The 20762-nt window shown below is 34.4% G+C and overlaps 4 non-coding genes across 4 annotated transcripts; 3 read left to right on the forward strand and 1 right to left on the reverse strand.

Annotated features, from left to right (window-relative positions):
- Positions 1-6416: 6416 nt before the first annotated feature.
- Positions 6417-6490, reverse strand: TRNAT-CGU (transfer RNA threonine (anticodon CGU)). Its single transcript has one exon. It is a non-coding gene; the product is annotated as a tRNA-Thr (tRNA).
- A 5936-nt stretch (positions 6491-12426) lies between these two features.
- TRNAQ-UUG (transfer RNA glutamine (anticodon UUG)) lies at positions 12427-12498 on the forward strand. Its single transcript has one exon. It is a non-coding gene; the product is annotated as a tRNA-Gln (tRNA).
- Positions 12499-15715: 3217 nt separating this feature from the next.
- Positions 15716-15787, forward strand: TRNAQ-UUG (transfer RNA glutamine (anticodon UUG)). The gene has a single exon. It is a non-coding gene; the product is annotated as a tRNA-Gln (tRNA).
- A 3225-nt stretch (positions 15788-19012) lies between these two features.
- TRNAQ-UUG (transfer RNA glutamine (anticodon UUG)) lies at positions 19013-19084 on the forward strand. Its single transcript has one exon. It is a non-coding gene; the product is annotated as a tRNA-Gln (tRNA).
- The last annotated feature ends 1678 nt before the right edge of the window (positions 19085-20762 follow it).

Below are 20762 nucleotides of genomic sequence, written 5' to 3' on the forward strand. Positions count from 1 at the left end.
GTATTGCAAATCTTCATTTACAATTCATATAAATTCCATCATTTTCAGTGGTGTCCTTTGTCTAAACTCATTTTTAAACTTTTCAAATCAGAAGTATGTCAAATATTTGGAAATAAGAAAAGATGCAATAAGAATGCTGAGATCCATTACTTGTGCTCTGGTGTTTAGAAATTCTCCATTTTAATTTTTTTTACTTCAGTGTGCACTAATGAGAGGGGAGAACATATCTTCTTCTTCTAGTAACACCTAGTGCCCTCTATGTTTGAGCAGCAATATAATAACTGATTATAGAACAATAATTTTTTTTGGGGGTGTCCCAGGACAGGCGCCAAGCAGCTACCGGTATAACAGATATCAAGAGGTGTCACCACACCTCAAACACAACTCTCAAAACCACAAATTTGAAATCTGTATTTACACCAACAGCGCTTTTTATGAAACCAATTATATTGTAAGTATCACCATTACATCCCTTATTGGCAGTTTCCTGTAGTGGATCCTTCAGTGGATATTGACTGATGTAGTTTCTCCAGGATATAGCAACATGTGGGGAGATATAAGAACAAGAAACCAATGTGTAGTATGTTCCTTCTCTATGTCAATTAAATCTTTTACACAAAGACTAGTAGTGGTTCTGTGCGTACCCCACTCACACTATAATCAGATATATTTAAGCTCATCAAGGTTTCTTTTCCAGTACCAAGGCCTGATTCACTTGAACTGCGCCTGGTGCAATGGATGTAATCAATGGTATACTGATGGAGCGTACCCCAAAACTCACACTCGCGAGAAGGGTGGTAAACACATCAAGGTATCTTTTATAGACTTGAGAATGTCTAGGTGGAGCGTACCGAAAAACTCACACTCATAGGGGCGATAATACACACATCAAGGTATCTTTAAGGTGACAGGAGAGATCTAGGGATCCACTTATGCGTACCCAAAACTCACAGTTCTTAAAGTCTTCGTACTCCCATCAAGGTATCTTTAAAGTTCAGCTCCCCTGTCCAAAATTCTTAGTGGTGACGTTCTTGCCTCCCCAAATAAAGGAACTCAATCTCCTCAGATTTTATATAGGGGGGTACAGAAATTTATTGGCAGTCACGAATACAGACGGATTGTCTTAAAACCATAAAGACACACAATATACAAAAATAGAACAGTTCCTAGGCAGAACCGGCAAGGAAAAAACTAAAGGGGTTCCCCAGAAAAGTGGGATAGCCCTTTTAAATATAAAATCAAGAATAAAAAATCCAATGAAATAAAAATCCGGAAAGAATTGTCACTACTCACACTCCTGCTTGTCAACGCGTTTCGGCCCTAGCCTGGGCCTTTATCGAGACATGGTGGAGTGTGGTTGTGACTCGATATTTAAAGGGCAGCTGTCCAATCAAAAAATAGCAGGAAATGATGTCATAATTAATTATTATTTTTATCTTTATTTTCTATGTATATAGATCCTCCTTGCCGTTTCTGCAGAGGATTACAAAATACACATCATTTATAAACAACCTCAATGGGTTAATGTTTTTAAAAATATGAAGGATTTCACATTGGTAAAGCATTTCTTTCGTTCACGCCGGACCGGAAGTGCGGCATCGCTGAGTATCATGGGAATTGTGGTTCATTAAGTCCTATATATTGGACGGACTTTCTGTTGATTATTTCCGCTCCTGAGGTTTCTGGGAGGCGTAGTCCTTTTGTGCTTTCTCCTTCTAGGCGGAAACTGTCATATCCGGAAGTATCGCACTTCCGCCGACGGGGTTCATGGGAAATGTAGTTTCTAAGGTTTGTAATGAAAGACAAAGTCCAGGACTTCACCGTTTTGGTTGTGCTATGAATAAATACAATACACAAACTCAAATGAGTGATTTAGTAAAAAAACAACAATATGTGAACAATGTGATATATATGGAGAAAGATATTGAAAAAGGGCAATTATATAGGAAAGTTCTTATATATATTATTGTACCAAATTTACAGCGCAGAACCGGACCAATCACATAAACCATTTAAGCTCAAAGTCGTTATTTAAGCCTGTAGGGTGTAATGTATTATAATTAAAAATGCAGTTCATTTCCATTTTGGCCAGGCTTGTTGCTGTGTTATTATTACGCTGAGAGCTTTTTATATGCCTTAGACCACAGAACGCACTTATATCTGAGGTGCGACACTCATGTACTAATTTAAAATGGGCAGAGAGTGAATGGGAGTCCATTCCTTTTTTAATATTTCTAATATGTTCTCCCAGCCTGATTTTAAACGGTCTTGATGTGCGCCCTATGTAAGTGAGATTACACTTGCATGTAATAGCATATACTATATTCTTTGTGTCGCAAGTAATAAAGTCCCTTATCTCAATGGCTTTTCCATTGATAGACATTTTCTCTATTTTATTACACCCGTTGCTTTTGATGTTCCTACAGCCCATGCAGCTCCCACATCTGAAAAAACCTTTTGAGGTAATTCCATATGTGGATATTTTAGTGTTGCAGGTGCTTGACACCAATTTTGACTTTAGATTGGGAGCCCTGCGATAAATATGTACTGGTTTGCATGGAACTAAAGGACCAATGACTGGGTCATTTTTTACAAGATTCCAATGTTTATAGAGAATCTTTTCGATGGATTTATATTGCACAGTGTAGTCTGTTATAAATGCCCATTCGAATTTTTTATCATTCTGTCTTTTCGGATTATTTTTGTTTAACAGCGCTTTTCGTTCTAATACATTGACATCTTCCATTGCTTTCGTCACATTTATACTCTTATAACCACAATTTTCGAATTTTTTAGATAGAGCAGAGGCTTGTTCATTAAAGATGGTATTGTCACTACAGTTCCTTTTAATCCTTTTTAATTGGCCCACAGGGATGGAATTTAACCAACTTTGGTGATGGCAGCTGTCCATTGGTATATATGTCCCAGAGTCTGTGGGCTTAGTAAATGTTTTAGTGTTTATTTTACCTTCATTTATATAGACTGTTATGTCCAGAAAGTCCACTGACTCCTGACTGATATTAAAAGACAACTTGATATTTTTATCATTAATATTTAAATCTCTACAAAAAACATCCAATGAATTCGCATCGCCCCGCCAGACGAAAAAAATATCGTCTATATAGCGGAGATAGGTCACCAGGCTCGACCCGAGCACGCCCCCGGACCAGATGGCATCGGTCTCCCATTGTCCCATAAAGAGATTGGCGTAACTCGGGGCGAACCTGGTGCCCATCGCTGTTCCAGTTCTTTGAAGATAGAACTGGTCTTTGAACAGGAAAAAGTTATTCTCTAAGATTAAAGATATACCTTCCACAGTAAATTCCCTTACATCTTCTGAGAGGTCTGATAGGTCCAAAAACCCTTTAACTGCCTCTACACCTTGTCTGTGGTCTATAATGGTGTAGAGGGAGGTTACATCTGCAGTGACCAAATAATTACCCTCCTCCCATTTGATGGTTTCTAAGGCCAACAGAAAATCCTTGGTGTCTTTGAGGTGTGATTTATTTAGTAAAACTAAGGGTTGAAGAATATAGTCAATTACTTGTGACAAATTTGCTGTAACAGAATCCACTCCTGATATAATTGGGCGTCCTGGAGGGTCTATAAGGCTCTTATGTACTTTCGGTAGAATGTACATTACCGGCACAATAGGATTCTCTATCATTATAAACTTCACTTCTTGTTTGCTTAATGTTCCCTTCTTTTCATATTTTTCTACCAAATTTTTAAGTTTGGAATAAATTGTATCGCTGGGATTATTTCTTAGTTTTTTGTAAACGGTAGTGTCATTTAATTGCCTAAAGACCTCACCTTCATATTTCTCAGTGTCCATCAGGACAATCCCCCCCCCTTTGTCTGCCGGTTTAATGATAAAGGTTTCTGCCTCCTTTAGCTCTTTTAAAGCTTGCCTTTCTTTTGCTGTTAGATTAAATGCTTTTTTTGGCTTTTCTTGTAATTTCTTTATATCCTCCATAACTAATTTTGCAAAGGATTCTAAAAAAGGTCCCTGTACGTGTCTGGGGAAAAAGATTGATTTTGGCTTATAAGGAGTGAGAGCAACCGGGTTGGGGTCATTTTGGGGGGTTTGATTAGCGAAAAACTTTTTTACCGTTAATTTTCTGACATACTTTTGGATGTCTATGTAAAGATCAAACGAGTTTATGAAGTTGCTGGGTGCATATTTTAGGCCCTTTTGTAGGACAGAAGTTTCATTCTTAGAAAGAATATGTGTACTTAAATTGAATATTTTCACCTTTTTTAAGTTATTGTCAATGGTGTCTGTTTGATTACTGGGTGTCACGGAGGATATTACACTGGCGGTTTCACCAATGGGCGGATGTATTATGCCCTGTTTCTTTTTACTTTTTTTACTTTTTTTACCTTTTTTGGGTTTACGTTTTCTCTGTTTATTTTGTCCTCCTCTTTTGCCCCTCCTTGATCTTAATATGGTTATCTGTACCTTATTAGCCGCTTCCCCTCGTCTAAAAAACAAGGTGAATCGCTCACACTTTCCAGAGGGGAGTAGCGGTTGGAGGTGATAGCCCCCTCTCTATCTGATGGACGTCTAGAAGGATAATTCTTCTTACGTATTGGGGACCTGTATTGGGGTGTAGGTTCTCTCAAATCAGATTCCCATTTAGTTGGTTCCCTTTGGAACCTCAAATTTCTTTTATCTATAAATTTTCTGTTTCTCCATTCTGGAGTCTGATCTCTCTGATGGCAGTATCTGGTATCACGTCCACTCTCAGGTCTGAACCTTGACCTTTGATGGGTGGTGCCAGGTACTCCCCGTTCAGAATGGTAGATAGCTTTTTCCCTATTGTTCCCATGATTATAAGAGGGATTTTTTGATAGGTCCCTATTATGTATATAAGGATTCTTTCTAAATCCACGGGGTTTATTACCATGAGTAACCTTCAATGATAATTCCTTTTCTGATGTGTCATCCTTTTCTAGCTTGTCCCTATTGAATTTTTTTAACTTTCTTTCCATTAATTGTCTTTGGGCCCTCTTTAATTTTAGCTCTATTTCTTTGTCTAGGGACTTATATTCTTCAGAACTTATATACGGTGATGTTAAGGACTTGTAGACTGCAATCTCATCATCGAGTTTACTGAGTTCTCTCTTTCTTTCTGAGATAATGAGTTTTATTAGTGAAAAAGAGCATGCATCAATGGTGCTCTCCCACTCTTTTTTAAAATCCTCTCTAGCAGTCTCAAATGTGGAAGTTTTTAGAATTTTTAAACCACGTGGGATGATTTCGTGTGCTAAATATCGTTCCAACGTGGCAACTTCCCACCATAATTTACATTCTTTCATTAGAATACTTTCTAACTTATTCATTACTCCATATAAATCATCATCTAGTAATTCCGTCTCAATCATGTTTTCACCGAAAGTTTTTTCAAACATTGTATTTCTTTGTTCTCGACATGAAAACATGATGATATTGAACAAGATGTATTTTTAATTGGCAGCCGTTCTAGTCCACACCCTTGGTGAAAAAAAGGATAATAGAACAATAATTTTTTTTGGGGGTGTCCCAGGACAGGCGCCAAGCAGCTACCGGTATAACAGATATCAAGAGGTGTCACCACACCTCAAACACAACTCTCAAAACCACAAATTTGAAATCTGTATTTACACCAACAGCGCTTTTTATGAAACCAATTATATTGTAAGTATCACCATTACATCCCTTATTGGCAGTTTCCTGTAGTGGATCCTTCAGTGGATATTGACTGATGTAGTTTCTCCAGGATATAGCAACATGTGGGGAGATATAAGAACAAGAAACCAATGTGTAGTATGTTCCTTCTCTATGTCAATTAAATCTTTTACACAAAGACTAGTAGTGGTTCTGTGCGTACCCCACTCACACTATAATCAGATATATTTGATATATCTGATTATAGTGTGAGTGGGGTACGCACAGAACCACTACTAGTCTTTGTGTAAAAGATTTAATTGACATAGAGAAGGAACATACTACACATTGGTTTCTTGTTCTTATATCTCCCCACATGTTGCTATATCCTGGAGAAACTACATCAGTCAATATCCACTGAAGGATCCACTACAGGAAACTGCCAATAAGGGATGTAATGGTGATACTTACAATATAATTGGTTTCATAAAAAGCGCTGTTGGTGTAAATACAGATTTCAAATTTGTGGTTTTGATAATAACTGATTAATTTGCCCTTGCAAATCTTAGGTATGCCATATTGCTCGATTTGAGACAAAAGTCAATGAGCCATGTAGAGAAAAATCTTCATCAGCCAAAGGATGACACTCATGCTGGCTTCTGATATGGATTTGAAGAGATTTTGTGATATATGTGTCTATTATGTTTTCAAGTATTCATGCTACACCGATGAGCTTATTCCATTCTTGTCCATAAAGAAAAGCAAGTAGCCAAAACAGGGTTCGAACCCATGACCTTGGCATTACGAGCGCCACGCTTTAACCAACTGAGCTAACTGGCCACAGATGTTACTAGAAGCAAACACAAAACTGGCAAATGTACCTCAGAGCACAGAACATATTTTGTTTGCATAGCATTTAATTTTTCAAGGAACAGCTTAAGCCATAGAGTCACTTGAAGCATGGGTATCATAAAAATGCACCAGTTTCTTTCCACATTGCAAAATAAAAAAAATGATTAGATAGGACAACAACAAAGATTAATGCATCTAATAGTAGTATAAAAATAGACAATTTAGACAAGGAGTAAATGCAATTCTAAGCAAAATCAGTCTGATAAATCTAATGCACAATCTTTCTTATCCATTTACAGATTGTTGATAAAGATAATCCCAGGATGTAATTCATTATGTGTTAAATTTAGTATGTTTTACCAAGTTGTGTATAAATAACTTTTAACACAAAAAATATATAATGGGGAAGTAGCTTAATGTGCCCTTTGGAAATAGAGAATGCTAGCACATTTTGGAATGCAAAGCTTAAAAAAATACAAACTTCAATCCATAGGAAAGCACTTTTTGTTCAGTCTACACTCTGTAATCATACTTTAGCTTAATTTACAAATTGTGATGTCATAATCAGACTTAACTCACAAGAGACTTTCATCCTTGGTCTATAAAAAAGGCAGTCCTCTGTTATAAAGCTTGAAACAATTGTAAGTGGCTGATATGCAAATATGACAATACAGAAAAACTGTCAATTCAATGCTAGGATAACATAAGGGGTGATGCTCCAACTGAAATTGGTCCTAGGCATTTGGGTTTCTAGTATTTATCTTCTCCTTAAAAATAGGTTACTTTTTATATATTATCATTGGTTTTAGACAAATATTCTACATAACACCTATTGCATCCCTGAGCTTATTAGAAACTTGAAATCATATATATAAAGTATTGAATTTCTTTTCTTTGCATTTAAAAGATGAGCTCAGTTCAGTAGAAGTCTTGGCTCAGTTGAGGGTTCCATGGTGTAATGATTAGCACTCTGGACTTTGAATCCAGTAATCCAAGTTCTAATCTTGGTGGGACCTAATGTTGATTATTTCTCCTTTTGTTTAAAGCTCCATTTTCATTCAAAGTATGAGTATTGCAAATCTTCATTTACAATTCATATAAATTCCATCATTTTCAGTGGTGTCCTTTGTCTAAACTCATTTTTAAACTTTTCAAATCAGAAGTATGTCAAATATTTGGAAATAAGAAAAGATGCAATAAGAATGCTGAGATCCATTACTTGTGCTCTGGTGTTTAGAAATTCTCCATTTTAATTTTTTTTACTTCAGTGTGCACTAATGAGAGGGGAGAACATATCTTCTTCTTCTAGTAACACCTAGTGCCCTCTATGTTTGAGCAGCAATATAATAACTGATTAATTTGCCCTTGCAAATCTTAGGTATGCCATATTGCTCGATTTGAGACAAAAGTCAATGAGCCATGTAGAGAAAAATCTTCATCAGCCAAAGGATGACACTCATGCTGGCTTCTGATATGGATTTGAGGAGATTTTGTGATATATGTGTCTATTATGTTTTCAAGTATTCATGCTACACCGATGAGCTTATTCCATTCTTGTCCATAAAGAAAAGCAAGTAGCCAAAACAGGGTTCGAACCCATGACCTTGGCAATACGAGCGCCACGCTTTAACCAACTGAGCTAACTGGCCACAGATGTTACTAGAAGCAAACACAAAACTGGCAAATGTACCTCAAAGCACAGAACATATTTTGTTTGCATAGCATTTAATTTTTCAAGGAACAGCTTAAGCCATAGAGTCACTTGAAGCATGGGTATCATAAAAATGCACCAGTTTCTTTCCACATTGCAAAATAAAAAAATTATTAGATAGGACAACAACAAAGATTAATGCATCTAATAATAGTATAAAAATAGACAATTTAGACAAGGAGTAAATGCAATACTAAGCAAAATCAATCTGATAAATCTAATGCACAATCTTTCTTATCCATTTACAGATTGTTGATAAAGATAATCCCAGGATGTAATTCATTATGTGTTAAATTTAGTATGTTTTACCAAGTTGTGTATAAATAACTTTTAACACAAAAAATATATAATGGGGAAGTAGCTTAATGTGCCCTTTGGAAATAGAGAATGCTAGCACATTTTGGAATGCAAAGCTTAAGAAAATACAAACTTCAATCCATAGGAAAGCACTTTTTGTTCAGTCTACACTCTGTAATCATACTTTAGCTTAATTTACAAATTGTGATGTCATAATCAGACTTAACTCACAAGAGACTTTCATCCTTGGTCTATAAAAAAGGCAGTCCTCTGTTATAAAGCTTGAAACAATTGTAAGTGGCTGATATGCAAATATGACAATACAGAAAAACTGTCAATTCAATGCTAGGATAACATAAGGGGTGATGCTCCAACTGAAATTGGTCCTAGGCATTTGGGTTTCTAGTATTTATCTTCTCCTTAAAAATAGGTTACTTTTTATATATTATCATTGGTTTTAGACAAATATTCTACATAACACCTATTGCATCCCTGAGCTTATTAGAAACTTGAAATCATATATATAAAGTATTGAATTTCTTTTCTTTGCATTTAAAAGATGAGCTCAGTTCAGTAGAAGTCTTGGCTCAGTTGAGGGTTCCATGGTGTAATGATTAGCACTCTGGACTTTGAATCCAGTAATCCAAGTTCTAATCTTGGTGGGACCTAATGTTGATTATTTCTCCTTTTGTTTAAAGCTCCATTTTCATTCAAAGTATGAGTATTGCAAATCTTCATTTACAATTCATATAAATTCCATCATTTTCAGTGGTGTCCTTTGTCTAAACTCATTTTTAAACTTTTCAAATCAGAAGTATGTCAAATATTTGGAAATAAGAAAAGATGCAATAAGAATGCTGAGATCCATTACTTGTGCTCTGGTGTTTAGAAATTCTCCATTTTAATTTTTTTTACTTCAGTGTGCACTAATGAGAGGGGAGAACATATCTTCTTCTTCTAGTAACACCTAGTGCCCTCTATGTTTGAGCAGCAATATAATAACTGATTAATTTGCCCTTGCAAATCTTAGGTATGCCATATTGCTCGATTTGAGACAAAAGTCAATGAGCCATGTAGAGAAAAATCTTCATCAGCCAAAGGATGACACTCATGCTGGCTTCTGATATGGATTTGAGGAGATTTTGTGATATATGTGTCTATTATGTTTTCAAGTATTCATGCTACACCGATGAGCTTATTCCATTCTTGTCCATAAAGAAAAGCAAGTAGCCAAAACAGGGTTCGAACCCATGACCTTGGCAATACGAGCGCCACGCTTTAACCAACTGAGCTAACTGGCCACAGATGTTACTAGAAGCAAACACAAAACTGGCAAATGTACCTCAAAGCACAGAACATATTTTGTTTGCATAGCATTTAATTTTTCAAGGAACAGCTTAAGCCATAGAGTCACTTGAAGCATGGGTATCATAAAAATGCACCAGTTTCTTTCCACATTGCAAAATAAAAAAATTATTAGATAGGACAACAACAAAGATTAATGCATCTAATAATAGTATAAAAATAGACAATTTAGACAAGGAGTAAATGCAATACTAAGCAAAATCAATCTGATAAATCTAATGCACAATCTTTCTTATCCATTTACAGATTGTTGATAAAGATAATCCCAGGATGTAATTCATTATGTGTTAAATTTAGTATGTTTTACCAAGTTGTGTATAAATAACTTTTAACACAAAAAATATATAATGGGGAAGTAGCTTAATGTGCCCTTTGGAAATAGAGAATGCTAGCACATTTTGGAATGCAAAGCTTAAGAAAATACAAACTTCAATCCATAGGAAAGCACTTTTTGTTCAGTCTACACTCTGTAATCATACTTTAGCTTAATTTACAAATTGTGATGTCATAATCAGACTTAACTCACAAGAGACTTTCATCCTTGGTCTATAAAAAAGGCAGTCCTCTGTTATAAAGCTTGAAACAATTGTAAGTGGCTGATATGCAAATATGACAATACAGAAAAACTGTCAATTCAATGCTAGGATAACATAAGGGGTGATGCTCCAACTGAAATTGGTCCTAGGCATTTGGGTTTCTAGTATTTATCTTCTCCTTAAAAATAGGTTACTTTTTATATATTATCATTGGTTTTAGACAAATATTCTACATAACACCTATTGCATCCCTGAGCTTATTAGAAACTTGAAATCATATATATAAAGTATTGAATTTCTTTTCTTTGCATTTAAAAGATGAGCTCAGTTCAGTAGAAGTCTTGGCTCAGTTGAAGGTTCCATGGTGTAATGATTAGCACTCTGGACTTTGAATCCAGTAATCCAAGTTCTAATCTTGGTGGGACCTAATGTTGATTATTTCTCCTTTTGTTTAAAGCTCCATTTTCATTCAAAGTATGAGTATTGCAAATCTTCATTTACAATTCATATAAATTCCATCATTTTCAGTGGTGTCCTTTGTCTAAACTCATTTTTAAACTTTTCAAATCAGAAGTATGTCAAATATTTGGAAATAAGAAAAGATGCAATAAGAATGCTGAGATCCATTACTTGTGCTCTGGTGTTTAGAAATTCTCCATTTTAATTTTTTTTACTTCAGTGTGCACTAATGAGAGGGGAGAACATATCTTCTTCTTCTAGTAACACCTAGTGCCCTCTATGTTTGAGCAGCAATATAATAACTGATTAATTTGCCCTTGCAAATCTTAGGTATGCCATATTGCTCGATTTGAGACAAAAGTCAATGAGCCATGTAGAGAAAAATCTTCATCAGCCAAAGGATGACACTCATGCTGGCTTCTGATATGGATTTGAAGAGATTTTGTGATATATGTGTCTATTATGTTTTCAAGTATTCATGCTACACCGATGAGCTTATTCCATTCTTGTCCATAAAGAAAAGCAAGTAGCCAAATCAGGGTTCGAACCCATGACCTTGGCATTACGAGCGCCACGCTTTAACCAACTGAGCTAACTGGCCACAGATGTTACTAGAAGCAAACACAAGACTGGCAAATGTACCTCAAAGCACAGAACATATTTTGTTTGCATAGCATTTAATTTTTCAAGGAACAGCTTAAGCCATAGAGTCACTTGAAGCATGGGTATCATAAAAATGCACCAGTTTCTTTCCACATTGCAAAATAAAAAAATGATTAGATAGGACAACAACAAAGATTAATGCATCTAATAATAGTATAAAAATAGACAATTTAGACAAAGAGTAAATGCAATTCTAAGCAAAATCAATCTGATAAATCTAATGCACAATCTTTCTTATACATTTACAGATTGTTGATAAAGATAATCCCAGGATGTAATTCATTATGTGTTAAATTTAGTATGCTTTACCAAGTTGTGTATAAATAACTTTTAACACAAAAAATATATAATGGGGAAGTAGCTTAATGTGCCCTTTGGAAATAGAGAATGCTAGCACATTTTGGAATGCAAATCTTAAGAAAATACAAACTTCAATCCATAGGAAAGCACTTTTTGTACAGTCTACACTCTGTAATCATACTATAGCTTAATTTACAAATTGTGATGTCATAATCAGACTTAACTCACAAGAGACTTTCATCCTTGGTCTATAAAAAAAGGCAGTCCTCTGTTATAAAGCTTGAAACAATTGTAAGTGGCTGATATGCAAATATGACAATACATAAAAACTGTAAATTCAATGCTAGGATAACATAAGGGGTGATGCTCCAACTGAAATTGGTCCTAGGCATTTGGGTTTCTAGTATTTATCTTCTCCTTAAAAATAGGTTACTTTTTATATATTATCATTGGTTTTAGACAAATATTCTACATACACCTATTGCATCCCTGAGCTTATTAGAAACCTGAAATCATATATATAAAGTATTGAATTTCTTTTCTTTGCATTTAAAAGATGAGCTCAGTTCAGTAGAAGTCTTTGCTCAGTTGAGGGTTCCATAGTGTAATGGTTAGCACTCTGGACTTTGAATTCAGTAATCCGAGTTCAAATCTCGGTGGGACCTAATGTTGATTATTTCTCCTTTTTTTTAAAGCTCCATTTTCATTCAAAGTATGAGTATTGCAAATCTTCATTTAAAATTCATATAAATTCCATCATTTTCAGTGGTGTCCTTTGTCTAAACTAATTTTTTAACTTTTCAAATCAGAAGTATGTCAAATATTTGGAAATAAGAATGCAGAGATCCATTACTTGTGCTCTGGTGTTTAGAAATTCTCCATTTTAATTTTTTTTACTTCAGTGTGCACTAATGAGAGGGGAGAACGTATCTTCTTCTTCTAGTAACACCTAGTGCCCTCTATGTTTGAGCAGCAATATAATAACTGATTAATTTGCCCTTGCAAATCTTAGGTATGCCATATTGCTCGATTTGAGACAAAAGTCAATGAGCCATGTAGAGAAAAATCTTCATCAGCCAAAGGATGACACTCATGCTGGCTTCTGATATGGATTTGAAGAGATTTTGTGATATATGTGTCCATTATGTTTTCAAGTATTCATGCTACACCAATGAGCTTATTCCATTCTTGTCCATCAAGAAAAGAAAGTAGCCAAAACAGGGATTGAACCCATGAACTTGTCATTACGAGCGCCACCCTCTAACCAACTGAGCTAACTGGCCACAGATGTTACTAGAAGCAAACACAAAACTGGCAAATGTACCTCAAAGCACAGAACATATTTTGTTTGCATAGCATTTCAAGAAACAGCTTAAGCCATAGTCACTTGAAGCATGGGTATCATAAAAATGCACCAGTTTCTTTCCACATTGCAAAATAAAAAAATGATTAGATGGGACAACAATAAAGATTAATGCATCTAATAATAGTATAAACATAGACAATTTAGATAAGGAGTAAATGCAATTCTAAGCAAAATCAATCTGATAAATCTAATGCACAATCTTTCTTATCCATTTACAGATTGTTGATAAAGATAAACCCAGGATGTAATTCATTATGTGTTAAATTTAGTATGTTTTACCAAGTTGTGTATAAATAACTTTTAACACAAAAAATATATAATGGGGAAGTAGCTTAACATGCCCTTTGGAAATAGAGAATGCTAGCACATTTTGGAATGCAAAGCTTAAGAAAATACAAACTTCAATCCATAGGAAAGCACGTTTTGTTCAGTCTACACTTTGTAATCATACTATAGCTTAATTTACAAATTGTGATGTCATAATCAGACTTAACTCACAAGAGACTTTCATCCTTGGTCTATAAAAAAAGGCAGTCCTCTGTTATAAAGCTTGAAACAATTGTAAGCGGCTGATATGCAAATATGACAATACAGAAAAACTGTCAATTCAATGCTAGGATAACATAAGGGGTGATGCTCCAACTGAAATTGGTCCTAGGTATTTCGGTTTCTAGTATTTATCTTCTCCTTAAAAATAGGTTACTTTTTATATATTATCATTGGTTTTAGACAAATATTCTACATAACACCTATTGCATCCCTGAGCTTATTAGAAACTTGAAATCATATATATAAAGTATTGAATTTCTTTTCTTTGCATTTAAAAGATGAGCTCAGTTCAGTAGAAGTCTTGGCTCAGTTGAGGGTTCCATGGTGTAATGATTAGCACTCTGGACTTGTAATCCAAGTTCTAATCTTGGTGGGACCTAATGTTGATTATTTCTCCTTTTGTTTAAAGCTCCATTTTCATTCAAAGTATGAGTATTGCAAATCTTCATTTACAATTCATATAAATTCCATCATTTTCAGTGGTGTCCTTTGTCTAAACTCATTTTTAAACTTTTCAAATCAGAAGTATGTCAAATATTTGGAAATAAGAAAAGATGCAATAAGAATGCTGAGATACATTACTTGTGCTCTGGTGTTTAGAAATTCTCCATTTTAATTTTTTTTACTTCAGTGTGCACTAATGAGAGGGGAGAACATATCTTCTTCTTCTAGTAACACCTAGTGCCCTCTATGTTTGAGCAGCAATATAATAACTGATTAATTTGCCCTTGCAAATCTTAGGTATGCCATATTGCTCGATTTGAGACAAAAGTCAATGAGCCATGTAGAGAAAAATCTTCATCAGCCAAAGGATGACACTCATGCTGGCTTCTGATATGGATTTGAAGAGATTTTGTGATATATGTGTCTATTATGTTTTCAAGTATTCATGCTACACCGATGAGCTTATTCCATTCTTGTCCATAAAGAAAAGCAAGTAGCCAAATCAGGGTTCGAACCCATGACCTTGGCATTACGAGCGCCACGCTTTAACCAACTGAGCTAACTGGCCACAGATGTTACTAGAAGCAAACACAAGACTGGCAAATGTACCTCAAAGCACAGAACATATTTTGTTTGCATAGCATTTAATTTTTCAAGGAACAGCTTAAGCCATAGAGTCACTTGAAGCATGGGTATCATAAAAATGCACCAGTTTCTTTCCACATTGCAAAATAAAAAAATGATTAGATAGGACAACAACAAAGATTAATGCATCTAATAATAGTATAAAAATAGACAATTTAGACAAAGAGTAAATGCAATTCTAAGCAAAATCAATCTGATAAATCTAATGCACAATCTTTCTTATACATTTACAGATTGTTGATAAAGATAATCCCAGGATGTAATTCATTATGTGTTAAATTTAGTATGCTTTACCAAGTTGTGTATAAATAACTTTTAACACAAAAAATATATAATGGGGAAGTAGCTTAATGTGCCCTTTGGAAATAGAGAATGCTAGCACATTTTGGAATGCAAATCTTAAGAAAATACAAACTTCAATCCATAGGAAAGCACTTTTTGTACAGTCTACACTCTGTAATCATACTATAGCTTAATTTACAAATTGTGATGTCATAATCAGACTTAACTCACAAGAGACTTTCATCCTTGGTCTATAAAAAAAGGCAGTCCTCTGTTATAAAGCTTGAAACAATTGTAAGTGGCTGATATGCAAATATGACAATACATAAAAACTGTAAATTCAATGCTAGGATAACATAAGGGGTGATGCTCCAACTGAAATTGGTCCTAGGCATTTGGGTTTCTAGTATTTATCTTCTCCTTAAAAATAGGTTACTTTTTATATATTATCATTGGTTTTAGACAAATATTCTACATACACCTATTGCATCCCTGAGCTTATTAGAAACCTGAAATCATATATATAAAGTATTGAATTTCTTTTCTTTGCATTTAAAAGATGAGCTCAGTTCAGTAGAAGTCTTTGCTCAGTTGAGGGTTCCATAGTGTAATGGTTAGCACTCTGGACTTTGAATTCAGTAATCCGAGTTCAAATCTCGGTGGGACCTAATGTTGATTATTTCTCCTTTTTTTTAAAGCTCCATTTTCATTCAAAGTATGAGTATTGCAAATCTTCATTTAAAATTCATATAAATTCCATCATTTTCAGTGGTGTCCTTTGTCTAAACTAATTTTTTAACTTTTCAAATCAGAAGTATGTCAAATATTTGGAAATAAGAATGCAGAGATCCATTACTTGTGCTCTGGTGTTTAGAAATTCTCCATTTTAATTTTTTTTACTTCAGTGTGCACTAATGAGAGGGGAGAACGTATCTTCTTCTTCTAGTAACACCTAGTGCCCTCTATGTTTGAGCAGCAATATAATAACTGATTAATTTGCCCTTGCAAATCTTAGGTATGCCATATTGCTCGATTTGAGACAAAAGTCAATGAGCCATGTAGAGAAAAATCTTCATCAGCCAAAGGATGACACTCATGCTGGCTTCTGATATGGATTTGAAGAGATTTTGTGATATATGTGTCCATTATGTTTTCAAGTATTCATGCTACACCAATGAGCTTATTCCATTCTTGTCCATCAAGAAAAGAAAGTAGCCAAAACAGGGATTGAACCCATGAACTTGTCATTACGAGCGCCACCCTCTAACCAACTGAGCTAACTGGCCACAGATGTTACTAGAAGCAAACACAAAACTGGCAAATGTACCTCAAAGCACAGAACATATTTTGTTTGCATAGCATTTCAAGAAACAGCTTAAGCCATAGTCACTTGAAGCATGGGTATCATAAAAATGCACCAGTTTCTTTCCACATTGCAAAATAAAAAAATGATTAGATGGGACAACAATAAAGATTAATGCATCTAATAATAGTATAAACATAGACAATTTAGATAAGGAGTAAATGCAATTCTAAGCAAAATCAATCTGATAAATCTAATGCACAATCTTTCTTATCCATTTACAGATTGTTGATAAAGATAAACCCAGGATGTAATTCATTATGTGTTAAATTTAGTATGTTTTACCAAGTTGTGTATAAATAACTTTTAACACAAAAAATATATAATGGGGAAGTAGCTTAACATGCCCTTTGGAAATAGAGAATGCTAGCACATTTTGGAATGCAAAGCTTAAGAAAATACAAACTTCAATCCATAGGAAAGCACGTTTTGTTCAGTCTACACTTTGTAATCATACTATAGCTTAATTTACAAATTGTGATGTCATAATCAGACTTAACTCACAAGAGACTTTCATCCTTGGTCTATAAAAAAAGGCAGTCCTCTGTTATAAAGCTTGAAACAATTGTAAGCGGCTGATATGCAAATATGACAATACAGAAAAACTGTCAATTCAATGCTAGGATAACATAAGGGGTGATGCTCCAACTGAAATTGGTCCTAGGTATTTCGGTTTCTAGTATTTATCTTCTCCTTAAAAATAGGTTACTTTTTATATATTATCATTGGTTTTAGACAAATATTCTACATAACACCTATTGCATCCCTGAGCTTATTAGAAACTTGAAATCATATATATAAAGTATTGAATTTCTTTTCTTTGCATTTAAAAGATGAGCTCAGTTCAGTAGAAGTCTTGGCTCAGTTGAGGGTTCCATGGTGTAATGATTAGCACTCTGGACTTTGAATCCAGTAATCCAAGTTCTAATCTTGGTGGGACCTAATGTTGATTATTTCTCCTTTTGTTTAAAGCTCCATTTTCATTCAAAGTATGAGTATTGCAAATCTTCATTTACAATTCATATAAATTCCATCATTTTCAGTGGTGTCCTTTGTCTAAACTCATTTTTAAACTTTTCAAATCAGAAGTATGTCAAATATTTGGAAATAAGAAAAGATGCAATAAGAATGCTGAGATCCATTACTTGTGCTCTGGTGTTTAGAAATTCTCCATTTTAATTTTTTTTACTTCAGTGTGCACTAATGAGAGGGGAGAACATATCTTCTTCTTCTAGTAACACCTAGTGCCCTCTATGTTTGAGCAGCAATATAATAACTGATTAATTTGCCCTTGCAAATCTTAGGTATGCCATATTGCTCGATTTGAGACAAAAGTCAATGAGCCATGTAGAGAAAAATCTTCATCAGCCAAAGGATGACACTCATGCTGGCTTCTGATATGGATTTGAAGAGATTTTGTGATATATGTGTCTATTATGTTTTCAAGTATTCATGCTACACCGATGAGCTTATTCCATTCTTGTCCATAAAGAAAAGCAAGTAGCCAAATCAGGGTTCGAACCCATGACCTTGGCATTACGAGCGCCACGCTTTAACCAACTGAGCTAACTGGCCACAGATGTTACTGGAAGCAAACACAAGACTGGCAAATGTACCTCAAAGCACAGAACATATTTTGTTTGCATAGCATTTAATTTTTCAAGGAACAGCTTAAGCCATAGAGTCACTTGAAGCATGGGTATCATAAAAATGCACCAGTTTCTTTCCACATTGCAAAATAAAAAAATGATTAGATAGGACAACAACAAAGATTAATGCATCTAATAATAGTATAAAAATAGACAATTTAGACAAAGAGTAAATGCAATTCTAAGCAAAATCAATCTGATAAATCTAATGCACAATCTTTCTTATACATTTACAGATTGTTGATAAAGATAATCCCAGGATGTAATTCATTATGTGTTAAATTTAGTATGCTTTACCAAGTTGTGTATAAATAACTTTTAACACAAAAAATATATAATGGGGAAGTAGCTTAATGTGCCCTTTGGAAATAGAGAATGCTAGCACATTTTGGAATGCAAATCTTAAGAAAATACAAACTTCAATCCATAGGAAAGCACTTTTTGTACAGTCTACACTCTGTAATCATACTATAGCTTAATTTACAAATTGTGATGTCATAATCAGACTTAACTCACAAGAGACTTTCATCCTTGGTCTATAAAAAAAGGCAGTCCTCTGTTATAAAGCTTGAAACAATTGTAAGTGGCTGATATGCAAATATGACAATACATAAAAACTGTAAATTCAATGCTAGGATAACATAAGGGGTGATGCTCCAACTGAAATTGGTCCTAGGCATTTGGGTTTCTAGTATTTATCTTCTCCTTAAAAATAGGTTACTTTTTATATATTATCATTGGTTTTAGACAAATATTCTACATACACCTATTGCATCCCTGAGCTTATTAGAAACCTGAAATCATATATATAAAGTATTGAATTTCTTTTCTTTGCATTTAAAAGATGAGCTCAGTTCAGTAGAAGTCTTTGCTCAGTTGAGGGTTCCATAGTGTAATGGTTAGCACTCTGGACTTTGAATTCAGTAATCCGAGTTCAAATCTCGGTGGGACCTAATGTTGATTATTTCTCCTTTTTTTTAAAGCTCCATTTTCATTCAAAGTATGAGTATTGCAAATCTTCATTTAAAATTCATATAAATTCCATCATTTTCAGTGGTGTCCTTTGTCTAAACTAATTTTTTAACTTTTCAAATCAGAAGTATGTCAAATATTTGGAAATAAGAATGCAGAGATCCATTACTTGTGCTCTGGTGTTTAGAAATTCTCCATTTTAATTTTTTTTACTTCAGTGTGCACTAATGAGAGGGGAGAACGTATCTTCTTCTTCTAGTAACACCTAGTGCCCTCTATGTTTGAGCAGCAATATAATAACTGATTAATTTGCCCTTGCAAATCTTAGGTATGCCATATTGCTCGATTTGAGACAAAAGTCAATGAGCCATGTAGAGAAAAATCTTCATCAGCCAAAGGATGACACTCATGCTGGCTTCTGATATGGATTTGAAGAGATTTTGTGATATATGTGTCCATTATGTTTTCAAGTATTCATGCTACACCAATGAGCTTATTCCATTCTTGTCCATCAAGAAAAGAAAGTAGCCAAAACAGGGATTGAACCCATGAACTTGTCATTACGAGCGCCACCCTCTAACCAACTGAGCTAACTGGCCACAGATGTTACTAGAAGCAAACACAAAACTGGCAAATGTACCTCAAAGCACAGAACATATTTTGTTTGCATAGCATTTCAAGAAACAGCTTAAGCCATAGTCACTTGAAGCATGGGTATCATAAAAATGCACCAGTTTCTTTCCACATTGCAAAATAAAAAAATGATTAGATGGGACAACAATAAAGATTAATGCATCTAATAATAGTATAAACATAGACAATTTAGATAAGGAGTAAATGCAATTCTAAGCAAAATCAATCTGATAAATCTAATGCACAATCTTTCTTATCCATTTACAGATTGTTGATAAAGATAAACCCAGGATGTAATTCATTATGTGTTAAATTTAGTATGTTTTACCAAGTTGTGTATAAATAACTTTTAACACAAAAAATATATAATGGGGAAGTAGCTTAACATGCCCTTTGGAAATAGAGAATGCTAGCACATTTTGGAATGCAAAGCTTAAGAAAATACAAACTTCAATCCATAGGAAAGCACGTTTTGTTCAGTCTACACTTTGTAATCATACTATAGCTTAATTTACAAATTGTGATGTCATAATCAGACTTAACTCACAAGAGACTTTCATCCTTGGTCTATAAAAAAAGGCAGTCCTCTGTTATAAAGCTTGAAACAATTGTAAGCGGCTGATATGCAAATATGACAATACAGAAAAACTGTCAATTCAATGCTAGGATAACATAAGGGGTGATGCTCCAACTGAAATTGGTCCTAGGTATTTCGGTTTCTAGTATTTATCTTCTCCTTAAAAAGAGGTTACTTTTTATATATTATCATTGGTTTTAGACAAATATTCTACATAACACCTATTGCATCCCTGAGCTTATTAGAAACTTGAAATCATATATATAAAGTATTGAATTTCTTTTCTTTGCATTTAAAAGATGAGCTCAGTTCAGTAGAAGTCTTGGCTCAGTTGAGGGTTCCATGGTGTAATGATTAGCACTCTGGACTTTGAATCCAGTAATCCAAGTTCTAATCTTGGTGGGACCTAATGTTGATTATTTCTCCTTTTGTTTAAAGCTCCATTTTCA

The sequence above is a fragment of the Pseudophryne corroboree genome, chromosome 11 (genome assembly GCF_028390025.1).
Source record: "Pseudophryne corroboree isolate aPseCor3 chromosome 11, aPseCor3.hap2, whole genome shotgun sequence".
Classification (NCBI taxonomy): Eukaryota; Metazoa; Chordata; class Amphibia; order Anura; family Myobatrachidae; genus Pseudophryne; species Pseudophryne corroboree.